General features: G+C 41.4%; 1 long non-coding RNA gene across 1 annotated transcript; it reads left to right on the forward strand.

Annotated features, from left to right (window-relative positions):
- Positions 1-273: 273 nt before the first annotated feature.
- Positions 274-11,429, forward strand: LOC110570565. Its single transcript, XR_002479734.1, has 3 exons — positions 274-514; positions 5,005-5,115; positions 10,493-11,429. It is a non-coding gene; the product is annotated as an uncharacterized LOC110570565 (long non-coding RNA).
- The last annotated feature ends 716 nt before the right edge of the window (positions 11,430-12,145 follow it).

Raw genomic sequence — 12,145 nt, forward strand, 5'->3', positions numbered from 1 at the left:
GAAATCATCTGAGCTTAGAAAAACATATTTGAATACCAACGAGGTGGTACAGAGTATTATATTACAAGGTTTCTTAATTCCCATTTCATTTTTCTAACCACTACTGTAAGCAAAGATAACTATTTCAAGAACTTTTAAGCCAGGTTTGCAAAACTCTGTGTGGCAACCAGGGCAGATCCTCTGAAGGGCCAGCCTCTCATTGGGCAGAGTTTTCTGAGGTAACAAGCCACACTTCTCCCTCCTTCTCTAACAAAAAGCCAAGAGGTACAAATTCCTACTTACGCAACAGGAAAATGACTGATTTGTTCAACTCTTCACCTCACCACATTTAGTCTTGTGCTGCAGTCAAGCCACAGTCTTTCCTTCATCCCTGGGAGGTACTCAGTGTTGGTGGGACAGCTCAGCTTTTGGGGATTCGCTTTCCATATTAGACTGCAGCCTGCTGGGCCAGCCATGGAGAGATGGCTCCAGACTCCTCATGCTCTCTTCTAAAGAGTGAACACCTAGAGTTCAGGTAGGTGCCTACGAGCTGCTATTTGTGGGGAATACTTGACTGATTTTCAGTCACAAGTTAGTTCATACAGCACTTCCTTATTTGTGCATATCCAAAAGTGTTCCTTGTGACTGGTAAAGAAGAGAAGCACGTGACTTTCAGAGCATACCATGTAGTATGTGTCTCCTTCTAGGGCAGAGCAGTAGCCAATTTACATGGATGCTTATTTCATGAGGGACTGATGGTTGTAGTTGGGTGGCTTTATTTATACATGGGAAAGGGGGAAAATGGGGGTGGGACCGGATGTTTTTTCCAGTCTCTTCTGTGATTCATTTAGAATCAGAGAAATAAAGAGATGACAAATTTATCTTTAAAAAAAAAATGTGATCCCTATTTATTCTTTCCCCTTCACCACAGTTACATTGTATCACTGAAGTGAGGGTGAGTCTTAGGATTTCTTTTCTTTGGGTCTTCAATGGAGTTTTTACAGTATAGTCTTCCTAGATTATATTTTGCATTCTTTCACATATTTGCGTGTGTGAAGATTATGCTGGGTCAGTAATCAATCATGGTCAACTTCCTTAACCTCTCTGTGCCTCAGTTTCCTCAGCTATAAAATAGAGATAATATCTCTACTTTATAGAATTATTGTGAAGATTAAACGAATTAATATATGTAAAAAGCTCCTTAGATGAGTACTTGGTATACAGCATAGTGTATATTATTATTATTATCATCATCATCATTATCATTATTTTTATTTTTATATTATCATCAAGGCTTCCTGGGTCTTTACCACTTACTTACAGCTTTCCTAGGCATGGGGTAGGGAAGGGGTGAAGCAGAAACACTGAAGTTTAGGAAACATTGTAACCTTTTAAAATCTTATCATCTAATACATACAAAAATGACATATTTTGCACTTCAGGGAACAATATGCTACAATATGTAAATGGAATCAAATGCTGATTTTAGGTGCTGGAGTAATCGAATGAATGAGATTTCATTTCATGCACCTCAGGGAGAAGGCTGAAATGGAGCTGGGCTGAAGAACAGGTAGGACTGAGATAGCTGGAGAAAAGTGAGGGGGGCATTCCAGATGAGAACAATGTGCACGAAAGTAGAGGGGCCAGAAAGAGCATGAGATGGTCTTGGAGCAGTGGAGAGACAGAGCTGGCAAGGCAGGTGAGTGGAAGGAAATAAGACTGCATAGAATGGAGCTGTATTATGGAAGTTCTAGAAAGTTCTATCTACTTAGAGGATTCTTCACCTGTTAGGAATGGAAACAGCAGAACTCAAAGTTTCTGAGATAATATTTCCATGGTTTGGGGTTGGAGGTTGAGTCCACAGAGACTAATGAGGAGGTTGCTGCCCCGGCTGCGTTAGTGTGAGCAGATTGGGACTAAGCTGGGGCGTAGCAGAGGGATGAAGAAAAAAGAAAAAGATTGAAGTCACATTTCAAGAAAAAATTAGTAGGAGAGTTAGCAAGACCTATTTTGTCAACTGACTGGATTAAAAAAATTGAAGTAATGGTAAATCAAAGATTATCACAAATGTTACATCTGTGGGTCTGAGAACTAGAGACCACACAGAAAAACTTGAGAACCAATTAGGGAGAGAAGCAAAGGAAGAATTTGGGGTTGTATACATTGAGTTTGCAGTGATAGTGTGACCTCCAATAATGATAGCTAACATTTATTATTTACTATGTGCCAGGGGCTATATGTTTTATACATAAAACTCATGTAATCCTCATGGAAACTGAGTTAGGTACTATTATTATTCCCACTTCATAAAGGATGAGGGGCTAAATATAACCCCAAATGTATATAGTTAAACTTAAACCTGAACCATCTGATTTCAGCACTTATGCCAGATCACCACTTTGCTTAGATACTCTTAGGAAGTCAAACTCTGATAAGAAGCAAAGACTGAGATGAACAGGTGGGAGTCATCCATGCAGGGGTGTTCATTGCAGTTATAGGAATGATGAGCTTCCTGAGGGAGAAAGCATGCAGATAGGAGAGCAGATGACCAAAAATGAATTCTGGGGGATGCCCCCATGAGAAGTCAACCACGGGGAATGGTGCAGAGCCCCAGGCAGGGTGCATAGATCAGAGAATAGGCTGTAGGCTTGGCCCTGAAAGAATTGGGTTAGGGATAGGGCTGGAGAGGGAAATCAGGGTTAAGAAGAGAAAACTTCATCAGAGACCTGAGGGGGAAGCGACCAAGTTTTGTCAGGGAAATGAGGAAGAAAGAACAGGATGGTCAAATGAAGGGTTTGTATTTCTTTGCTCCTTTTCCCAAAGTAAGAGAGACCTATTCCTCAGGAAGCTAGAGGATAGAGGGAGAATGTGGTGTGGAAAATGCAAGGAATAGGGGCACCTGGGTGGCTCAGTGGGTTAAGCAGCTGCCTTCGGCTCAGGTCATGATCCCAGGGTCCTGGGATCGAGCCCCATATCGGGCTCTCGGCTCAGCGGGGAGCCTGGTTCTCCCTCTCCCACTCCCCCTGCTTGTGTTCCCTCTCTCACTGTCTCTCTGTCAAATAAATAAAATCTTTAAAAAAAAATGCAAGGAACACATGTGGGGAAGGAAAGATCCTGTAGGCGTCATAAAAGGGGAGAATCAATAGCTTTTACTTCAGCGGTGAGGAGAGGACTATTGGATTGTCAGGTCTCAGGGTTGGAAATGGGCTTTAAAATCTGGTCACTTATCTGGCCCTTGAGATAGATGCATTGCACTGAGGAGGACAAACTTGAATATGCATTTTCCCCCTGAATTTATTTGTTTAGGAAAGAGATACACATGACATCTCCACTTGTATGTCTTGTAGGCATCTCTTAAGTCCAAAATAACCTCTCATTTCTCACCCTTGCATCTGGTCCTTACATCACACCTTGCATCTAACAGTGTCGCCTTCCATCCTTCTAATTGTTGTGGCTAAAAACCTTGGCTTCATCCTTAACTTCTCTGTTTCTCTCACATATGACATCTAATTCAGCAGCAAGTCTTGTGTGATCTGTCTTTGAGATTTATCAATAATCTGCTAATTTCTCACTATCTCCACTCATGCTACCCTACTCTAAGCCACTCATAAGTTTGCCTGGACTAGTGTGGTGCCCCTGCCCCCAACCTCACCTCCTTACAGTCTACCTTCTCATTGAAGCAAGGGTAGTTCTTTAACAACAGCAATTTTATCATGACACTCTGATGTCTAGAAACTTGCAGTGGATTTTCATCTGTCTCAGAGTAAAAGCCAGAGTCCTTGCCGTGGCCTACAAGGTCATCACCTACTATGTCTCCCCAAGCTACCATTGCTCCAGCTTCGCTGGCATTCTTGAACAAGCCAAGGATGTTTTTGTATCATGGCCTTTGCATATGCTTTTCCCTATGCTTCAATTCATTCATTCAACAAGTGTTTCTGGAGTGCCTTCTATGAGCCAGGCACTATTCTAGACAGGTGGGATACATTAGTAAACATGGCGGACAGAGAATCCTGCTTTTGCTGTGCTTCTATTTCCAGCATGTCTGCATCTCTCGCTCCCTCTGCTCAACTGTCACATGATCAGAGAGGCCTTCCCTGACCACCTGGCCTAAAATAGCAATCCCTTCCTACCATCTCATTATTCCATATTCCTTTATCCTGGTTTATTTTCCTTAATGACACCTGTCGCCATCTGACTTATGTCATTATTTCTTTGTCTATTACCTGTCTCTCCCAGTAGGATGCAAGCTCCTTGGCAGGGACTCACATCCTTGGCTTTAGTCTTTGCTGTAGTTTTAGAATACGGCCTAGCACAAAAACAGTGTTTTCAGATATTTGCTGAATAATTAATGCATATGATTGGTGAGAACTTTTATTTTAGAAATTCATCTTTTCAATTCTGGGAAGATTTCTTGAAAAAAAATTTTTTTAAATTTCTTACTCTACATTTTTCCCCATTTTCCCTTTTACAAACTCCTATTATAATGTCAGATTTTGGACCTCCTCAACGACTGCTTTTATTGTATTTTATTTCTTTTTATGGATTTTTTCTTTTTGATCTAACTTCCAAGAGGTGGCTTCAACTTTATTTTCTAACGCCTATATGGCATTTTTAAGATGCTGCTATAATATTTTTAGTTGCTAAGAGTTCTTTCGTGTTGTCCCATTGTTCCTATTATATAGGTATAATCATTTTTACTTACAAGCTGGACTGAATAGGGTCATGCAGAAATCAGCTTCATTCTTTCCCGTCTAGATCCCGTTCCTGGATGCAATCTTGGTACCCAAACTTTTTCAGTTACTCGTAGATAGGGAAAAAAATTTCCTTGGTTACTTTTAGTCACAAGAACAGCCTCCAGTTGGTAGTTTTTAAAGTTCTCATGTAGTATAAAACTCAGATCCAGTTTCTTTTTCCTTTCCTTCTGCCCCCACTGCCCTGCAACTGTGCCCAGTTGGAGACAGACACATACTTGACTTCTCTACTTGCTTGTTTTACCTTGTCCATCTACTTTTCCCTGTTTTGTAGGTGCTGCTTCTGATCGTTCCAGGGCCAGGCTCAGAAGGAGAGGGGATTAATGAAAAAGACTTTTTGTGGCTTGTGTAGCCTGTAATCTGATGACTTCCTCTGAGGTGGCAGGTGCGCAATTGCTGGCTTTTCCTCTTGAGGGATGTTTTGGAAGTGTGCCCACTGAGGACCTCTGACAGCAGCTCCCCTGGTGTGGGTGGGGCTGTACATCAATAGGCACCATGATCCTACCCTCAGCACCTGGACTTCTGACAATCCACCTGCGGGTCACATTTCCCCTCTAGGCAATACTCTGAGGTAGGAGCGAACATGACCCCAGGTGGACTCCCTCTCATCTGTCCAACTTGGCCACAAGGAAACTCAGATGTTTTTGCCCTACTGTGGGCAGAAATGTAGTTTGTTCCTAATGCACCCACCTCTTGTCATTCTGCTACTAAACCAGCAATTCTAGCTGTAATCTCTCACCATTGTGTGTCCCTAGGCCGGAATTAGATAATAGCCTTTCTGTTTCACAGAGTCCAAGGAACATTTGTCAAGATCTCCAAATGTTCCCTGGAAGCTCTTTTCACTCGGCTTGAGTAATGGAAAGTATATTCTTTCCTCTCTCCCAAAAGGCGGGTTCAAGGTATCGTTGTGTAGGTCACAGCATGTAGAAAGGATGGGAGAATTAAGGGGTGTAGGCATTAATTTTTTTCCAGCCAGAGGAAGAAATGAGACTTCCTGATAATGTAGCTCTGTAAGCTGCTGAACCCATGATACCTTGGGCAGCAGAAATGTCTCAGCTCGGCCCCAAAGACGACTTGCATCCCTGACACATCACTTTAGTCCTGAGATCTGTATCTCTTAACCATAGTGTTCTAGAATAGTCGAAACATATGCCTCTGGCTCTCACAGAGACAGGAAATAATATTAAATATTATGACGGATAATCAGTATTTATAGATTTTGAAGGGCCATTAAATAAGAGTTGTTATGATCATAGGTCTCAGACAGACCTGGGTTTTGAGTTTTAGCTCTGCCATCTATTAGCATGTGACCTCAGGCAAGTCATTAAACATCTTAGCATTTTAACTGCCAAAAAATGTTAATAGTTAACACTTGTTTCTATTGTCTGTGTGCTGCATTGCCTGATGGTAACTTGGCACCACCAATATTATTCCTATCTAAGGCTGGAAACTACCAGAATATCTGGAACTTCCCAGAATCTCCTTTCCTACATGGTTCTGGGTTGGAGTTTGTGAGTGACTTTTAATTTGTGACTTGCGCAAGACTTGGAAGGCAAAAGTGAAGGGCGACCATTGTTTCTGGGATAATAGTTGCTTAGGCTCATTAGGGCTTCACCGGACACAGAGGCTCACAGCATTCTGTAGCTACTGCAGGATTCTGGGACATGCCCCATGAGCTGAGTCTCTCCATCCACACTCTAGGACTTCAGACTGAACACATCAGTGACTCTCCACTCCTCTGGCCGCCACCTTCTAGACCTTTACTCCACCAACTCCTCTCATATCTATGTAAGCCATCATTTCTATATGAAGCCCTTTATTCCTATACTATTTACAGTGGCCCTGTTTCCCTAATGAAACCATTCTGATCCAGGATATACAGTCCTAAGACATGTAATGAGTACTCAATAAATATTAGATGAAAATAATAATAATCAGAAAAGGTATTGTTCACAATAAATTGGAGACTAATTAGTAATGTTAAACTGCATGAGTTCCACTGTTTAGGAAGTGCAAAGATGAGGAGTGGTACAAAATGGTACAAAAGGAGACCATTCTTAACACCTAATACCAGGAACTGCTCACATTTCTATAATGTTTGCCAATTCACAAAGTGTTTGCACACATTTCACTGCATTTGGCTGAGGTGAAGCATGTACTGGAAATGGACCCTTGCTTTCTTAACAATAAAAGCCCATGATCAAGAGAACATCACAATTCAAAGAAGAAAGTGGCTTATATTGTAAAGAGAACATTTATTTGAAACATGATTTGTTCCACTGAGTGTTCTTTCATCAGGAGAGAATGGAGTTGCCTTCTGGCTTGTGTGCCCTCCAGGGTTATGGGGTGAGCCTTGGATCCCAAGGAAGAAGTAAGAAACCCTAACGGCTGTCCATATGGTGGAAAGTTTAGCTTTCCAATCAATTTACTGAACAAACCCTTTATGACATGGACGCTTGTTATTGTGCTCTATGGTATTCACGTATAAATGGTAGCAGCCAGTTTATAAATGATTGTAATGGGAATTAATTTTAGGGAGTCAATATTTTTTTTTCTCTTCTTGGTTCACTAGTACTGACAATTTTTTTTTAATGTGAGTTTGATTTACCTATAGATAAAAAGGCAAGTCCTAGGCCAGTTCCTCAGGTCCAGTGTCTTTTTCTTTTGCTCCTCTCTAAGATAGGGGTTCCTGTGCTCCTCTCTAGCTCCAATTCCCACACTTTGCCTGTGAAATTCATAAGCAGAATGTCCTGCTGGCCCCTGCATCTGGCTTTCCTGTCTGCCTGGCACCAACACAGGCAGAATCTCTGGAAGCACAAGGCTGTGGGTGGCCTGATGCAGGAGCAAAGCGAACCACGACATGGTAAGGTAGAGCAGACAGTCTAGGGAAGGGACAGGGCACCATGAGATCCAGGTCCGGTGTTTTGTCTCTAGGCATTCTGAACCAGAACTCAGGGCACCAGGGCTGACAGGTACCCTCCTTCACTCTTGAAGGTTTGGGGACTCACGCTCTAATAGCTATATTGAGACTGGCTCCCCATGGGAACAGAGATATTTTCGCCTATGGCTTCAAAAGCATGTTTTTGTTTGTTTGTTTTGTTTAGTTAGTAGGAACATGCTTACGTGATGCATTTGTCCGTGTCCCACTTCAGGGAAGGATCGTTGCGGCTGTTACTGTCTGTGCCCTGTGCTGTTACCTCTGCTGCAGGGAACCACCTTCCCCAAGGCTGTGCCCTTCCTAAGGCCCAGCACAGGATAAGGCTGACAGGCCCTTTCAGTTGTGGACTCCACATGGGGTTAGCTGAAGTTGTTGTCAGGCCTGCCTTGAAGCCTGACTTCTTCTACCCCATCCTGCTGCTGTGCACTCCCTTTCACAAGTGTTGGTCCTAAGAGGCCTCACTAATAAACATTCAGCACATTCAACTTCAGCTTGGGGTCTGTTTCCCACAGAGCCCAACCTGCAACAGACTCTGTTCTCCCTACCACCAATATTTGTTGACATCTCTATTTTGCAGTTGTCTCCTCTGCCATTCTCTCTGACCTCACCAATTTATATCAGTTTTATTCATTTACTGTCATTTTATAGCATTTTTAGAGGGAATGGAGATACATGCATATGTATAACCCACCAGAGTTAAACTGCAGAGAACATAATTTATTCAGCCATTTAAAGCAGAGAGGGTATTTCCAGAGTATTCAGTGTTGAGGCAGATTTATTGTACTAACAGCCCCACATTTTCTTTCCTCCTTTACAATTTGTCTTTGTAACTCCTCCCATCAAGGGATTGAGTCTATTTCCCTACCTCCTGAATCCAGGCTGGCCTTTTGGCTTGTTTTGGCCAATGGAATGCAGCAGAAGTGATGGTGTGCTGTTTCTAAACCTAATCCTCAAAAGACCTTGCACACTTTGCTCTCCTGCTTGGTACCTTCCTCTCCCATGAGAATAATCCAGGCTGGCCTGTTGGAAGGTGAAGGAGCAGTGAGAGTTGTCCTAGCGGAGGTCATCTGAGACCAGCCAGCTTCTAAAGTCCCCATCAGTTGACCACAAATACTTGAGCAAGCTCAGTGAGGTCAGCCAAGCTCAACTTAGACTCCTAGCACTGGCTAGCTGACCCACAGATTCATAAGCAATATAAATGGTTATTGTTTCAAGCCACCGCATTGGGGGGGGGGTGTTTGTTATACAGCATTATTGTGGTAATAGATGACTGGCACAAAGTGGCTTACAGAATCCTTGGGAAGGCAGAAGAAGTAAATTCTAGGGCCACATCACAGAATAGACTCACTAATCCCAGGAGTTGTCGAACCAGGAAATTCCTGGCTAAGTTAATAAACCACTGCTGTAAACCCTGGCTCCGGAACTCTGTCACTGCTGCGGTGATCAGGCAGCTGCTGCTGGAGCTGCCCGATCAGAACCACGCTCCTGCCGCTCCGGCCATGACTTACACCATCACAACAGGTTCCTGTGCTTTGCCTTTCTCCCATCTAATTCAGTTTATGCAAGTGCTTCTCATCAGCAAAGTGTAAGTTATACCTGACATTCAGCTGCGAAGGGGCCTAGTGTCAAAGGGACTTTTAACTTTCTAATTTCCGTAGTACGTGAGAAGGTTGGAGTGGATTTGCAGTGTCAGCCTCAGTATCTGCCACAGCTATGATGAACTTAAATGAGCATGATTCCTAAACCTTATTCTGTAAGTTGTGCTCAGTGATATTGAAACAATTTCTTTAAACTCATATGTGCAGTATTTTACAATTGAGTATATCATTCTCTGTAGGGTCGAACATTATTAATTCAGTTACCGGAAGTTGAGAGACTGAAGGATGAACAACATAGTACTAAGATTTTATGAACTCATTGTCCAGCAAAACCCAAATGAATAAGTTTTAAAGGGAACCAACAATGATAAGTCACTAAGGAGAGGAAAACTGATTTATGTTTTGAAAAATTCTTACTCCCTTTTTGATATCTGATATAACATTACTAATAGAACAGTGATTTCAGAAGGAATAATAACAGGCATTTGGTCTTGACCTTAAGTTCTTAAGGTGCCTATACACTATGTGATAAGAGAATATTTCAAAATTTATTTTGGTGTAGGGTATGGATTTAGAAGGTTCTTAGGAAGACAGTGTCCTCTGACCTGACCTTAAGACATGACGTCTGATTTTAAGTGGTCAGAGAATTAATGCTTCCCAATCTACAGAGTTAGAAATTCTAGAAAAACCTGTGTCCCTGGGGATACTTTGATACAGGTGGTGATTTAAGACAATAATCACTGAAGAAAAGGGAAGGCAATTTTTAGATCACAGAATCATCAACAGTGAAGGCATTAAAGTGAAAAGAATTTTGTGCCTTCGTATTTTGTTCCCTGTGTCTTGTTCAGCAGAGGCACAACATATTATTATGGTATGTGAGGCTTGCAGTGGCTTATGCCTTACTAAGAATCACTTTCTTTATTCAGTCATGGCCTCATAAGGTTAGGTGTCCCTCGAGCTCACCAAAAAAAAAAAAAAAGTACATGTTGTCAAGAGAACCTGGAGTCCTTCCCAAAGGTGCCCCATTGATTCAAAAGCCAGACACTTCTTTGTCAACAAAGGCATCCCATGGCGAAAAGTCTGGAGGATAAATTGCTCCTGGCTCATTGGTGAGTCTTAATCACACACCCTGTTTATTTGATTCTTAGTGACACTAATGTGAAGTATAAGCAATTTTGCTTCGGAGACAGAATCCATTGATTTAATTTTGTCATTTTTCTTTTCAGTTGTGCAATCAGAAATTCATTCATGTGAGGAAAAAGCAGTTAAAACTGATGGAAAAATGCCAAAGAAAGCGGCTGTCAGACTGATTGCTTTTTGGCAGAGACTGAGATCAAGATTTACCAAGGAAAGCCCATGTAAATATGACCCAAGAGGAAGTGACAGAGCTCAAGAGCATTACTAAGCCTCGAAACTGGAATTTCAGTTACCTTGCAAGGTATCTGAGAAAAAAAATTACATATATGCAAACACAATGTGGATGAATCACTGCGCTGATGGAATGGTGGTTACTAAAACAGCATTACTCTGATTTCTGAAGCAACAAGAGAAAAAAGACAACAGAGAGCAAGTAACTTACCTTTTTGGGACCCAATCTTGAGCAAATGTTAGTTCTGCCCTGGATTCAGCTACCTAGGGCAGAACAAAAGGGAAAGTGAAAGGTCCTCTAGATCAGGTGTTTCCCAGGATGTAACTTAAAAGCAGCTGTCTTACCTGTCTGTTCTTTAGTCTCCAGTCTTGGCTCAAACTTTCTGGCACTGGATTTAAGAGTATCTTCAGAATACCTGAGTGCTCACTTTTAGCCCCTTCCTTGAATCATTCTTTCTATCCTTTCCTGAGCTCTTTGTGTATGCGTCTGTTCCCTTATTTGACTGTAATCAGATTGGAAGGCAGGCGCTGTGTCTTACTCATCTTTGTATTTTCTTTCCTCAACCCTTTTGTATAACAGTGTTCTGCTTATATGTAATACATTTTTGTTTGTAAAATAAAAATATGGTTGGAGGCACATACAGATTCAACACAAACATAAATTCGAATACAAGTACAAATTCTCCAATGTTTTAATTGCTGCCAGGAAAATGATGGGAGATTGTAAGATTTGTGAAGTGATTGACTTCCTGTTTTTAATAGAATAAGTACCATATTTATATTTTAAGTGCAAATAAAAGTTGTTTTTAAAGGATTTTGATATGTCTTTGTCTCTAAAAGAAGCAACAGACTTATTGCAATATATGCAAATCAAAGTGAATCTAGAAAGGGTTAATGGAGTGATTTTATGTAAAGAGAATAGCCATAGTAACTACCAATACCTTAAAGTTTCCATGTATTTATAAGTAAGTTGAATGAAATGTTCTTCATCTTCATAGCTGCTGCTAATAGAGTTAGACTCATGAGTGAGGGAACAAGTGCCTGTGAATGATGCTATTATATAACATCATTTTTTCTTTCTTTGTCTTTCTTTTATCCCAACTGATGGTATACTATACACACGTCTATAGTTTGCTTTTTTTTTTTTTTTTAACTCCTTCCATGTTAGCTCATTAAAAAATGCTTCTTTCTTTTTAAGGGTTGGATGGGTGGAAGTTAACAAGTTACAGTCTCTCACTTCCAATTTTACCTTTTGGGCTCTGCAGACCCTTTGGACCCTGCTAACTAACTAACACTAGAGACCAGAATGCTCGCTTTCGCTCACTATTTGCTCTCAGCAGCACCTTAATGACCTTTTCTTCCATGGCAGCAGCTGGTCGCCAACTTTTCCTTTTTTTCCTTCCTTCCTTCTTTTCTTCCTTCCTTCCTTTCTCTTTTCTTTCTTCCTTTTTCTTTCTTTCTCTCCTTCCTTCCTTCCTTCCTTCCTTCCTTCCTTCCTTCCTTCCTTCCTT

The sequence above is a fragment of the Neomonachus schauinslandi genome, chromosome 5 (genome assembly GCF_002201575.2).
Source record: "Neomonachus schauinslandi chromosome 5, ASM220157v2, whole genome shotgun sequence".
Taxonomy (NCBI): domain Eukaryota; kingdom Metazoa; phylum Chordata; class Mammalia; order Carnivora; family Phocidae; genus Neomonachus; species Neomonachus schauinslandi.